The sequence below is a fragment of the Taudactylus pleione genome, unplaced genomic scaffold, assembly GCF_031769625.1.
Source record: "Taudactylus pleione unplaced genomic scaffold, aTauple2 ptg000179l, whole genome shotgun sequence".
Taxonomy (NCBI): domain Eukaryota; kingdom Metazoa; phylum Chordata; class Amphibia; order Anura; family Myobatrachidae; genus Taudactylus; species Taudactylus pleione.
The window spans coordinates 37,280,236-37,293,587 of record NW_028284581.1 but is presented as its reverse complement, the minus strand read 5'-3'; positions in this window follow the sequence as shown (position 1 = coordinate 37,293,587).

The following is a 13,352-nucleotide window of genomic DNA, read 5'->3' as shown; positions in this document are numbered from 1 at the left end:
TAAAAATTAGTGCTAAAAACAAATTTAAACAAGGTTTAAATGTAAGCCATATACAGTACTTACTGCTGAAGTGTTTCTCTATGAGGTTCTGCCTTATCTGCCTCCCACTGTCTGATGTCAAATTGTCACCAGAAACATCCAAATCCTCTGCCTGCTCACTGTCTCTTACATAATCATGTGCTTGAGGTTGTCGCAAACACAGATTATGTAAAAGACAGATATTTTAGATGGATTATACAACAAAATGCCACCAGAACTGTCCAGACAGCAGAACCTAGTTTTTAGTAACCCAAAATTTTTTGCTATCAACGCTCTAGTGGCCTTATGTGCATCATTATACTTGTGCTCACCAGGGGATTCTGGAAGCAACAATGGAGTCAGTAGCCAGGTGCAACAGTCGTACTCAGAGTCCCCTTAAAAACAAATATAGAGTACAAGCATACATTAGTCATTAAGAAACATACATGTGCACTGTCATTAAAGTGTTTGTAAAAACATAACTCACCCAGTAGCCAACACTCCGATATTTCCCCGGCCTCAAATTTATCATGAAGGGCTGACTAACTGAGGATAAACGAGTCATGACATTTGCCAGGGTAACCCCCCACAACACTCAGTGCTTTCATGTTTGCATTACAAACCACCTGCACATTAGTCGAATGCTGGTGGTGCCTATTGAGGTATATATGTTCACGCGCCTGATGTGGTCTCAGCCCAATGTGTGTGCAGTCAATCACTCCCAGTACATTTGGTATGCCTGCAATATGATAAAAGGCAGAAGGTGGACTGTGAGATTCCTATGACTGTACCAGTGACAGACTGAAAATTCCCAGTAGCCAGAAAGGGCAACACAGCCAGGTGTTTCTGCAGGCCCGATATAGAGCGTGAGCGTGCTGTCTAAGAGTCTAGATCAAGTTTGACAAGGTCATACAGATGGAGTAAGTTGTTAAGATTGAGCAGAAACATCTGTATGACCTCGGCATCGACCAATGCGTTCAGGTTCATATGCCCTCTAAAAAAAACAAGACCTGCGCAGCCTCCTCAGAACCTGCAAAACTTTTTGACCTTGCTTAGTTTCTTGCTCCTGGGTCCTTTCAGACTGGTTGTGGAGTCTCAGAAATCCCACAGTACCCTGCATCAAAGACATTCCCAGTTATCCTGCCATGATGTAATCAGAGGAAGGTATGCCGCTGGTGTGTCCCCTTTTATAGACATCATAATTGAGTGCTGAGTGTTCTAAAGTGGTTACACATGATCAACACGCTGCCCAAGAGGTGGTCTATTTTCACAATACGAATCTTGGTAAATTCCTGTGTATTGCTGATGTATATGAACAGTACTTCCATGTTGAGTCGATAGGCTTGCCCGAATTGGGCTCCAAAAAACACATCCGAATTTGACTTTAGTAAATTCCTGTGATGGTCAAAATGGCTATTTACGCCTGTGATTGCAATCTCGGTCCTATACGATTCTTAGTAAATTACTAAATATACCCTGAGTGATACAGCTGTGGCTTTGTGATAAGGTTTTGATTACAGTAGGATTACAGTAAGAAGTAGATTAGGCCTGAAGCGTGTGGTCATTGGGAAATAATGCACGTTTATGTGATCTAGTGTGTCCAATCATGTTGATGGGACGGTCTCAATATACCGCACCCAGGGACGGTTATAGACCTTGCAGAGCTCAGGGTGAAAGTTTCCTTTGGCTCCCTGAGCTCAGGGGGTGTGGCCTGATGGGGAGGGTGACCCAAATCAATAAACCTAATTCCTGGGTCGCGAAGCGCTGCACAGGGGAAATGTAATTTGCAAGGGGGGGATGCCGTTTGCCGGGGAAAGCGTTTGCCCATTTCTTACCTTAACTTGAGTGCTGACTGGTCCCCCCTCCTTGCTGCTGCTGCTCCTCCATCCTCTTGCCCCTGCGGCCACTTCCAGAATGCAATGCGTGACAATGTCACGCCCAGAACTGGAATTCTGGGACTCCCAGTGTGAGGGAACAAAACAGTGCACCGTTTGGGTATATGGCGCCGGCCGCAGTTAATAACTATAATGGCGGCAGGAAAGAGCGGACGGCCTCTGTCAGATTAAACATCAGTGGCTGGTTCAAATAGACTCTCCCTGCCTCTAACAGCAGGGGAATCTTTCTAGTAACACCCTCTAATATTCTAGCATTCAAACATTTTTGTTGCTTGTAAGTTCTGCGATCCATAACTTGAGTTTGCATGATGCGATCTCTCCACCAATAACACCGGGATGCTGTAAAAAGCATACGCATCAGAACAAAACCAAACACAACTTGCTTATCATATATAATACCTTAATTATCAAATACCTTTATTTCTCAGCATTTAAACTACCTAAACCAACTTAAATCATACATTTTGATGCTTATTGAACCTTATGAGTGAATATGAAATGTGTGGGTATTCAGGGTTTGATATAAAGACATATTTAATGTGTGTATGAAGATGAGTGCATTTGTCTCTAAAATTTTCTAGATAGTTCTACATGTCCTGTCAACAGGCCCTCCCACCTTTCCTGTGTTCAAAGGAAAGATACCTCTGTCGGTCTCTTGTGTGAAAATGCTAAATATCCCAACTACAAGAGACAGACCCAAGGTGACACTCCAGCCCCCAAAATCATGTCATTGCAGGAAGCCTGCTTATTTATTCTAGCCAGACCACCCATAGTGGGCAAACACTATGCAGGAAGCTTATCTACATAAGCCAGTTGTCACCTGGCCACTTGCTTAATGCAATACTGTAAAGCCATTTCTGGAATATATCCCTTATAATACATAAAGTAATGAAATAGGCTTTTAGTGAATCGCCGCAACATATGATGATGGTCACAGATGCATTCACATGACGCTAATGGCACCATCGCCACATGTACTAAAATGTGAGTCCATCCAAAATGGCGCCTAGGCGGCCACTTCGCAGAATGGCGTCTTGCGGCCAGTCACAAGATGGTGTCGCTGCGATTCAATTTTAAACTGATCTTGTCTCAGCCAATAATCCAGCTTCGACAGTCCACCCTTTGATAGCGAACAACATGCTATCACAATCTGCTATTAAAATTTAATTTATGCTTACATTTACATTTTATTTGGTGTTATTATGGGATGGCACAAGGTGGTTCTTAATCCATCAATAATGTGTCTCTGGGTGGGGACATAAAACTACTATTATACGCACACCGCGGATCTTGGAAGATCATATGAAAGGTGTGGGAATGCACCAGTCTTATAATAGCAGTCTTGAAGGGGAATTGAGACTTTACATTGTCTGAGGTGTTCTATAAATAACATTTCAATAATACATTCTATGCATGTCTAAATATAATACATTAAATGATGGTACTTCCTAGCTCAGGGTTGTAATGCAGTTCTGTGTCTACCTCGACACAATAGGAACACACCGGACGCATATGCCAATTACTATGATGACAATCAGTATAAGGATCAAGAATTTGCCTATGCTGGCGATCACTTCCTGGACCCATTCCCCTAGACCTGAGAACCATTTCACTGGGTTCAGCCATGACACCCATCCTTCTATCTGTTCCCCTGCTTCAGCCACTGATGTGTTATGGTTCTTACGAAATTCCCACTTTAGCTGCAGAATCTCATCCATCTTCTGGTCTATCACCTCCTTAGGGTCGCTGGTATCATTGGTGACATAAGTGCAACATTTTACTCCAAATTGGGTGGCTAACGTTACGCAATACCCTCCAGTAACAGCAGTTAAATAATTCAAACAAACAAAAATGCATGAATAATAAACAAACATAAAAGGTGATGTGAAAAGCAACTATGTGTATTAAGTGGTGATGCCCTGAGGAGGCCCAGCCAGACCAGTCCCAGGGGCCCTACGCCCAAACGCTCACCCCAAATGTAAAATATACCAATTATAAGGCCTCATGATAAAGGCACATATATAATTTTGTCAAATGTAAGGCCTCATGATAAAGGCACATACATAAATGCATCCAAATTGAGAGCCAGCTTACCTGGGAGTCACCCCTGGGAACTCCAACTAGCACTACTAGAACCAGCATGCCCTACTAATGCTGGCTCCTTCATGCAACTCATAACAAACAAAAATGGCAGCTGCTCAATCAATCTAGCAGTACTAATCAGGTGCATGAAAGGGAGGGGTCAGACTAAGTAGAAAAAGGAGGGGGATTTAACCCCCTATTGTACCTCAGCACACTGAATAATACCTGCAACAATATATGAAGACTATATGGTCATAGAAATTCAGAGATATTAGTTGCATGCATTTGCAAATACATGGGAGGCTGCTGGGCCACGTCACGGCTTCTCTGTTACCAGCAGTCCCTAACACTAAGGGGTTCACGTCCGGGGCGCAGTGCACCCCAAAAAACGTCCAGCCCAGGACCCCCCCAGGGCATCACACGAAAATGGAAAAAGAGTGACAGTGCAGTGTAAAGTATAGCTGTGTGTGAGTAATCATTAAGTGTGGAATGAGAGGTTAAAATATATGTGAAAAAATACATGAATAATAAACAAACATAAAAGGTGATGTGAAAAGCAACTATGTGTATTAAGTGGTGATGCCCTGAGGAGGCCCAGCCAGACCAGTCCCAGGGGCCCTACGCCCAAACGCTCACCCCAAATGTAAAATATACCAATTATAAGGCCTCATGATAAAGGCACATATATAATTTTGTCAAATGTAAGGCCTCATGATAAAGGCACATACATAAATGCATCCAAATTGAGAGCCAGCTTACCTGGGAGTCACCCCTGGGAACTCCAACTAGCACTACTAGAACCAGCATGCCCTACTAATGCTGGCTCCTTCATGCAACTCATAACAAACAAACAAAAATGGCAGCTGCTCAATCAATTTAGCAGTACTAATCAGGTGCATGAAAGGGAGGGGTCAGACTAAGTAGAAAAAGGAGGGGGATTTAACCCCCCTATTGTACCTCAGCACACTGAATAATACCTGCAACAATATATGAAGACTATATGGTCATAGAAATTCAGAGATATTAGTTGCATGCATTTGCAAATACATGGGAGGCTGCTGGGCCACGTCACGGCTTCTCTGTTACCAGCAGTCCCTAACACTAAGGGGTTCACGTCCGGGGCGCAGTGCACCCCAAAAAACGTCCAGCCCAGGACCCCCCCAGGGCATCACACGAAAATGGAAAAAGAGTGACAGTGCAGTGTAAAGTATAGCTGTGTGTGAGTTAAATAATTCAACACTAGCCTGTGTTGCACTAGTTCTTTCTTGTACGCTTGCAATTCTCTCCCTGTGTACCTGAATGTGTCATCGTACATCTCGGTGATATTATCTATTAATTTAGCAAGTTCCTGGATATAGCTAAAATTTAATGTACCCCTAGCAATCCTGGTGGGATCCAGGGCGACTAAAACTTGGAAGCCAGTTGTCTCACTGATTAACTGAGCGGCTTTATACATATCACCAGGTATCATATTTCTCTTGCCTCTGTGTTCATATTGTGTGTGAAGATATGGTGACAGCGTGTTTTTATGTATTCCCAACATTTCAACATGTGTGAGGGTCATAACTTCTGGAAGTATTTTTCCTAAATAACATAACAATTACAATACTAAAATTGCAAAAAAATCTCTGAATCGCTATTATCATGTAGGATTTAAGTATTGTTTTTGCTGCAGTGTGCTGGGGGGCAAATCTCTTTTTTTTCAATACTAAAATTGGTCAGAAACTCCCCTGATTGGCATTGCACTCCTCCTGACTCCACTCCATCAGCTCCGCCATCAGCTCACATCTCCTTTATCAGTCCCCCATCACAGACACTGAGTATCCCCAAACAGATCATCATGACAAAAACTCTGGAAAGAAAAAGAACTAGGATGACCACAGCAGACCACTCCGTTGCTGGAAGCACTGATCTACACATTTCTTTAGCTCAGATATCTCACCGTCACCTTTTTAATTCTTCCGGCACAAGCTCGCAATCGACAGGTCCACGTTATCGGCCTTGTCTCTGCCTTGTATCTCCTTGGTTAACCTCCCTATAGTGAGTGGAATGGACCCACGTATCTTCCCCGGCCACCCTTTGAGGATGCTGTATCGTCTTATACGGACCTTTCCACCGATCAGTCAAACGACCTGAGCTAAAAAAATTTGGATCATAACAAATTCTTCCAGATTTTGACATCATGACAGTTTGCATTAGACATGTTAGTTAATAACACTTTCAATTTCGGTTATTCTCATTCATCTTCGTGAGACCCTGCACAGTAACCTCATTATCATATTTTCACATGAGGCTGCCTGTTTGAACAGTATCTCAAAGGGGGGCAAATAAAGGAAAAGACAGTCTGGGATAATCTCAGTGTTGTTACCCATCATCTTACACATGTTCTTGGAAACGTCACCTGTAAAATAAGTCCCCCTATCATTTTTAATAATTCTAGGGAGTATCTGCATACAGGTTCCTGCAATTAAATCTTGTTATTAATAGCTACTGTTCTAAATAATGCCTGTGCCACTGTTTTGGATAGTATTCCGAGTAGTCGACCTCAGCCTGGCATGGCTGCCGTTTATCCTCAGCAACCTTGTGTCCTATGAGTGGGAGATAAAGCACAACCGTTTAATATCATTTAAACATGACCTAAAATACAACAATAAATCATCCACATTTTACATTAGAACAGATCCAGTGATAGGTTGAAAATATTATAAACAGTCATATAAGGCCTGGGAGAAGATACTGGGGTTACCTATGAACCCATGGGAAACTCGTGTTCCTGTGTGGTGTTCTTCATTTTGCAGTTCTTACTTACGTGTCCCACTTGGTGACAGTTAAAACATAATTTTGAACGGGGTGGATGAAAAGATTGTTGTGGGATTTGAACAAGAGGGAAAGGTGGTGGGTATGGGTAAGGATAGGGAGGGTAAGGATATTGTGGGGGATATGAGTATGGGACCTGTGGTTGTGTATGATATGTGGGGTAAGGATGTGTTTGCTGTGGTGTGGGATTGGTGAGGACGTGTAATTGTTCAGGTGCAGGTGTGTGTGTGGGTGCAGGTGTGTCGGTTGGCTGTGATGTTATTGTCATTCCTTCCAGAGCTTGGATACTGACAGCCATTAGTTTTTCACTCTGGGTCTCTCTCTTCTTTGTGATATTTTTTATGGTTGCTTAAGAGAGGGTACAAATTACTTGTTACATTTTTATGGGTATTTTTGGTAACTGTACTTGCACCTCCATCCACATAAGGTGGGGGAGGTGAGCGTGAACTGCTGGCAATACTCTCCACGATGCTACCTTGCCGCACGTGCGCGCCAATTTGCGGCTCGCCCGTATTGCAACTCAGCGTCGCGGATGTATTTTCTGGCAATGCGCTCGCAACGCTAGTTTGCGTCGTTTGCACATTTTTAAGCCAAGCATCCCCTTCATGCTGCCATAGTTTTAAACATTCAAAATACTTAATCTTTTTCTCTCGGGATAGCACCATACTGATGTGATCCTGGACATTGTCTAACACATTTTTATCAAAACTACCAATTCTGGGAAACGGTCTAACATACTTCCTCGTCATATTAAACCATAAATCACAATACCTTATTGCATAAGTACCGTACTTAGTATGCATAATACGACGGGCCGATCCAATCGGAGCCTCCATTAGCAGCACATCATTGCCTAACATCTCTACTGTTTGCGTGGCTCCCATTCTGAGACAACTCCTATGCTTTTCAATAAAGATTTAAGCCGGTGAAAGACAATCAAGTTGGGGCTTGCAGCTGCCGAGACCCAACCTTAGGTTCTCGTCGCAAGCCCAGATGGTCGCGATGGTGTTCACCATCGCGACCATCAACCTGGTCGGTCGCTAAGTTGTGGGTGGTAACCCACAGCTTGCCTAACAACCAGCGCTCGCTTCTTGCGAGCGCCTCTGAATGACGGCTTAAGTCCTGTAATGGCAAGGCCAAAATAGAAAAACCTGGGATCCACATTCTGCAGTATCCACACATGCCCAAGAAGGTACGAATTTGCTGTTGATTTTGCGGCAGTGTCATGTTCTGTGTGGCTTGGATTCTGTCATTTGTCAGATGTCGTAACCCTTAGCTTAGGCAATGTCCCAAGTATTTAACCCTGAACTGGCATGGCTGTAGTTTGTCCTTAGCAACCTTGTGTCCTGTTTGTGAGAGATGAAGCAATAAAAGTTTAGTATCATTTAAACATGACATAAACGAATCAGAACATAACAATAAATCGTCCACATATTGTATTAGAACAGATCTATTGGCAGGTTGAAAAGATTGTAAACAGTCGTGTAAGGCTTGGGAGAAGATACTGGGGCTGTCTATGAAACCCTGGGGCAATCATGTCCATGTGTATTGTACAACCCTGTATGTAAAAGCGAATAGGTACTGGCAGTCAGGATGAAGAGGTACAGAGAAGAAAGCTGAACAGAGGTCAATGACAGTTAAATGGGTTGCATTTGATGGGATTTGCATAAGAATGACAGCTGGATTTGGCACTACGGGAAATTGGCTCTCTATTACCTTATTAACCCCTCTAAGGTCTTGTACCAGCCTATAACCCCTCCCACCACTCCTCTTCACAGGAAAGATGGCACTGTTGGCTACACTTGCTGTATGGACTAAAATTCCCTGCTGTAATGATCGCTCAATTATGGGATAAATCACTAACTCTACCTCCTGTTTTAATGGGTACTGGAGAATTTTTGGAGCTTGCCTACCGTTTTTTAGGTTTACCATTATGGGAGCTACATTTGCCATTAATCCAGTGTCCTGTCCATCCTTGGTCCAAAGTGAATCTGGAATTTGGGATAACATTTGATCTACCGGAGATGGATTTTTACCTGAATCGGTAGAGTGATACATTATCCTTTGGGGGGTGTTCAATATATCCCTCACCTCGTGCGCAACTCTCTCTGGGATATCTAGAAATATACCATCAGGGGTACAATATATGACACATCCCATCTTACATAACAAATCCCTTCCCAGTAGGTTAGTAGGAGCCGCTGCAGCCAGAAGGAAAGAATGCCTGGTATGCAATGGGCCGATAGTGACCTCTGTGGATTTTGTTAAAGGATAATGTTGCACTTTACCCGTTACACCCATTGCTGGTACTGTCTCGCTGGTCACCTGTAAATGAGCTGGAGATTTTATCACTGAGCTGGTCGCCCCTGTGTCTACAAGAAAAGGATATTTAGTACCAGCAACATCAACCATCATCACCGGTTCTTCCCTAGTACTTCCCGTTAACCTGACTATCTGTAGACTACAGGCATGACCTGAACCCTAGCCTTGACTCTCACTCTCCAATACAGCATTTAAGGCCACAAATGGAGCTGGTGACTGAATTTCCTGTACTCTGTGTATATCCCTTATGGGGATATCCAGGTACTCCCTGGTTAGGGGGTCCTACCTTCTTCACCTTACAGTTCCTACATACATGTCCCACTTGGTTGCAGTTAAAGCACCTTCATGAGTGGGGTGGGTGAAAGGGTTGCTGTGTGGTTTGAGTGGTAGGGAAAGATTGTGGGTGTGGATAAGGGTGTTGAGGGTAATATGGTGGTTGTGGATAGTATGGGTTTGGAGGCTGTGTGTGATAAGTGGGGTAGGGCTGTGTTTGTGGTGGTGCAGGGTTGGTGAGGACATGTAGCTGTGCAGGTGCTTGTGTGTCTGGTTGCTGTGATGTTACAGTCATTCCTTCTAGAGCTTGAGGACCTCATTCAGAGTCGGATCTCATTCAGAGTCGGTCGTTGCAGCCGCACGGTCGTAAGGGAAAAGGTGCCGGATATGCAAATGATGCACTCGCAAGTTGCGTCCTTAAGATCGGATCGTTAGCTGGCCGACCAAGGGGAGGATGCGGCCTTAAGACAAAAAATACGCCCCCTTCTCGTACGCATTACACGTCATCTCCGGCCATATAAGGATTAATCGAGACCATCGGTAACCATCGGAACTGGTCGTAGAGCTTAAGGTTGACCATACCCTCTCTTAAGCACTACGATCAGGTCAGTGTACAAACCACCCATGTCACGTGTGCCATGATACTACTTTGTTAATTATGCACTAACATAAAAAGCCGTTCGCACAATTAGGCACGCCTGCGTTCGGATCTCCACTCCCCCGTTTTCAAGCACCTTCCCGTTACCACCCACAAACGCCTCATTCTGTCACTCAAACAACCGACCTGGCTGTGTTCAAGGAGAGAGAAATTTCTGATCGTAGCAGCTAGTTTGCGCACGCGCATTGCGAACTGTATGCATGCGCAGTTTAGCGAACATCGGTGGCGTACGACCGTGCGGCCGCAACGACTGACTCTGAATGAGGTCCTGAGTACTAACAGCCATTAGCTTCTCGCTCTGGGTCTTTTTCTTTTTGAGGATGTTTTTATCATGTTCAGTAGCGGATTGTATGAGCGTGTCTACAGTAACTCCCCTCCAGCCAGGTAGTGAGGTCTGAACTCGGGTCTTTAGATTCTCTTTTAGACCATCCATAAGTACAGTGATGATCATTCTCCTGTGATGAGTGCTATCTTTAATATCCTCTATCCCAGTGTACTGGGTTATAGCGTGCAGAGCTCGGTTACAGTAATCCTCTGCAGATTCACTCTCTTTTTGATTTATGGTGAAAATTTTACTCCAGTTAACTACTACTGGAAAATATACACCCAATTGAGTTATTATGCGGGTAATGTTACCTTGGTTACTCTCGTCTGTTACGGGACCATCTCCATCCAATACGAAATCCGTGATAAACTTTTTCACGTCAGTATTGTGTGAAAGATAAGCCCTTAATGCCACTCGCCAATCTTTATTGGTTGGCTCGTGAGCACTACCCAAATTTTTCAAAAATCTTTGGCATTTGGCTAATTCCTTTTTAGGATCAGGGAAATCATTCATTATGGAATTTAGCTCCGCTCTTGTCCAAGGACAATGCATTGCTACCTCCCTTGTGGGCACTACACCATTCGCATCCGCATTCCCATTCGGAACAGTTATTGTCCAGATGGGATGCAGACCGGCTGCACTGCTACTTTTGACCTTGTTACCTGGCTGGGGATTGAGTCTATTACTGCTGCGTATATGATTAACAACTTCCTCTACGGGTGCAGTTGATGTTAACACTTCCTGTACTATCACTGATGAAGATGGCGGCACCACTTGTGCTTGTTGTGATGGAGCATCTAACATGTGTACAGCATGGGAAATGGCAGACATAACGACAGGTTCATCATCCGCATCATAAACATTTTCTTTGTGATTACTCAAGAGAGGGTACAAGTTACTTGTTAAATTTTTATGGGTTTTTACAATGACTGTACCTGCACCCCCATCCGCATAAGGCGGTGGTGTGCGTGAACCACTGGCAATACCTTCCACAATGCTACCTTGCTGCACGTGTGCGCTATTTCGTGGCGCGTCTGCACCGCAGTTTAGCGCTGCATGTGCACTCTCCTGTAATGTGCTCGCAACGCTAGTTTGCATCGCGTGCACACCTTTAAGCAACGCATCCCCCTCACGCTGCCACAACTTTAAACACTCGTTATATTTTACCTTTTTCATTCAAGAGCGCATCATACAGATGATATCTCGGACATTGTTCAATACCTCCTTATCAAAGCTGCCAATTCTGGAGAAAGGTCTAACACTCTTCATTGTCATTTTAAACCATACATCACAGTACTTAGTCGCATAAGCACCGTACTTAGTATGCATAGTATGCCGCGCCGACCCAAGCGGCACTTCCAACAGCAGCACATCATCTAACATCTCAACCGTTTGCTTGGCTCCCATTCTGGGAGAACCCTAAGCTTTTCAATAGAGATTTAAACTGGTGAAAGACAGTCAAGATACTTTCACTTACCTGTGAACAATATTAACAGGATGCTCCCACACACCTATGGAAGAATAACCAGGCTGCTTCCAAGCACCTAATCCCTTTTTGACTACCTTTCAACTGCTAGCATGTAAGCATTCCAATAACACCTACCCTTTTCAGTGATTTCGTCCACCCTCTACTTAGTTCACAATCACAATTTAGCCAAAACTGTGCAGTTCAATTACAATGCTCAAATAACCCTAACTGATCACTGAATACTGTAATCACACTGAGAGCCAAAACTACAACAAAAACAACAACTACACCTGCTTATGTGTATAGACTGCGGTATCTACTACCGAGCCACTAGGCCGACACCAGGCGCCTAGCACTTAAGGGTCCTACGATACCCTTAACAAGGGAACATGTTACCCCTACCAACAAATATTCACTGTTACACACCCTTTTCCTGCGCAGAAAAATACACGTTTTCCCAGACTATGGCAACACTGATCAAGGTATTTACAACAATGCTATCTATCAATATCACCGTACACTCTCAACGGCTTTGTTTAAACACGTGGCAGCAATACAGGAAATACGTATATGCTATTATGCGACTAGTCGCATACACAATAATGAGATTACTACACAAAACGTATTATTAACCTTATGCTATTGTGCGACTTCCCCTTTTAAACATATAAATCTATCAATGAAGGAAAACAAACATTTTCCTTTGGTCCCTGGATTCTAATCAGCGCTCCTTAAGCTACAATAATGGGTAGCAGACTCTTGGCAACAAAGCAGATTTTTGAAGGCACAATTCATTCTCCTGCTATGGCGCCTCCACCCTTTTGCTGAGAGTTCGCTGACCGAGTGTTACCAAATGACCGGTAGCGTGATTCACACTGTGAGCCCCCAACTATGAGTTCCTACCTATCGATTCCTACCTACCTATACCTTCTAAAATTGTCGCTATTTAGCGTTATGAGTCACACAAGAAATAAATGCTTTCAGACTTTGAGTGTGGTTCCAAAGCACAAAAAGTTATTATTCAATATAAAAACAGATGGTCACACGCTGTGATCTAAATACGATTAGCGCAAATAAATCATACAGACCCAAGGTACAGTTGTTACATACGCACGCGCTCTGGACCCAGATACCAGCATCAATATAGAAACCTCCGCTCCGTCATCAGCAAGGCAAGAAGACTGGCATCCAAGTTTAGAGAGCCCACATATATACTCTTACAGAGATAGGCAATACAATAGAATAGTTTGGCATGATTCCATTGGTTCTTCTTCTTGGTTCTTCTGTTACAGTATAGTTCATAGGTCAATTCGAATGGACACAAACCAGCCTTCAACAGCCCTTTGTGTCCTTTTTCTTGCTGCATACTAAATCTAAGCTGGTTACATTACATATAGTTTGCAGACACATGTTGCGATCTTTTCACCGATGGTACTGGAAATCTGCAAAGACACAGTGGATCAGTACAACACCAAACACGGTCTGCTTACCATG